This window comes from Apteryx rowi, unplaced genomic scaffold (assembly GCF_003343035.1).
Source record: "Apteryx rowi isolate R43461 unplaced genomic scaffold, aptRow1 scaffold_196, whole genome shotgun sequence".
Lineage (NCBI taxonomy): Eukaryota > Metazoa > Chordata > Aves > Apterygiformes > Apterygidae > Apteryx > Apteryx rowi.
In genome coordinates this window covers 680,560-682,322 of record NW_020448263.1, presented here as the reverse complement: position 1 = coordinate 682,322, position 1,763 = coordinate 680,560, and positions in this window count along the sequence as shown.

Below are 1,763 nucleotides of genomic sequence, written 5' to 3'. Positions count from 1 at the left end.
TGCAACCCTGCTGCAAGGAACGAAAGAAATCCCGTAGCTGTCCCTGCAACCCTGCTGCAAGGAATGAAAGAAATCCCGTAGCTGTCCCTGCAACCCTGCTGCAAGGAACGAAAGAAATCCCGTAGCTGTCCCTGCAACCCTGCTGCAAGGGAACGAAAGAAATCCCATATCTGTCCTTGCAACCCTGCTGCAAGGGAAAGAAAGAAACCCCCCAGCGCCAGGCCAGGCTTTGGCGCAAGTTCAGCAGACAATACCTGCAGCTGGCCGCTGCTCTGCCCTCCGCTCCCGGCTGCCTTGGCCGGCCGCGGACCGTGGCGGGGCACCTCCTGGCTGCCGTGGTCCAGGGTGGCTGGGGAAGGCGAGGTGCGGGCAGATGCAGTGTTGGGCCTTGGTCGGGCCAGGCCGCCAGCTCCCCGGGCCGCAGAGCCCAAAGTTTCCTCAGCGGCTTGCCGGGGGAATTCAAACAGCAGGCCCCAAACAGCAAACCAGCCTAAAAATAGTATAATCTAGCTGGACAGGCAATTGTTGGTGGGTGGAGGGGCAGAAAGGRATGAATGGAATGGGTGACTCATTTCTGTATCTACAGTGTCGGATAGTAAACTGAATTATCCATGAAAAATTACCGGAGGATGTAGGGGGTGTCTGTGCATGTGTGCATGTGGGAGAATGACAACAATTCAGGCAAATCTCTGCACCTTTGTCTAGCAGCAGCAGAGCACAGGGAGCGGGGGGAGATGGGGGAGACRGGGAGACGCAAGATGTGAGAGGGCGGGACAGGCCTTGTGAAAGCCTGGATTGGGTGTGCAGAAATTAGCTTAATTTCTTCTGCTCCTGGGCCATCTCTATAAAAACCATTTAGTGTATTGCTCCTTGCTCCCTGCCCTCCAGCAATGTATCTGATGTGAGCGTGATTGTTGATGAATTAAAAGCCATGACTCATGAACAGTATTAATATATGCAAGGAGAATTGTAAATACATTTCAATAAATTCCCTGGGGATGCTGCGTCCTCTGTTTCATGGCTGTGCTCTTCCCCCTTGGCCAGCCATTTTTCATAAAATTTCCAGAGCCATAATTTCACAGGAGAAAATCTTGTCCCCATGGCGTTCCCAATAATACTTCCTACATTGAGCCAGGATTTCCAGTTGACCCAGAGTTTTCTTAAAGCAGAGCTTGTGGTGTGGTGTGTGAAGTCTATTTTTCTCTCTTAGTTTATGAGCAGCTCCAAAATTGAGATTACCAGAGTATATTGCTGTGCTGTGATCCAGGAACAGTGTGACACTGAAGGCCAAAGGAATCACTTAGGAAAGAAATGGCAAGGTTCATATCGTATCATTTGGGAAAATTTACCGATTTTCATAATAACAGCATTAAAGGGATTCTAGAGGGATCTTCAGTACTGGATACCTGCTAACTTTGCTAACATGTGAGCAAGTTCTCTAAGATGAGTTTATTATAAAGTTTACTGCTTCAACACTTTTAAACATTGAACCTTGTGACCATGAATTGTGAAATTTCTCTAATTATCAGTTCATCAGCATGCCTGATAATACCATAGCCTCAGAATTCTCAGTTTTGAAAGAAGATTTTTTGACCTCTTAAGTGGTGATAAGAAATTTAATATACATATTCTTTACCATTTTTCTTCCTGTCTGGCTACTGCTATCACTATGCATGTGCCTAAACAAATCAGTATTCCCCTGACCTGAGTGTGGTGCCTGCACTCCTGAAATTAAAGAGCAGTGACAGTTTGCAGGACTGGAG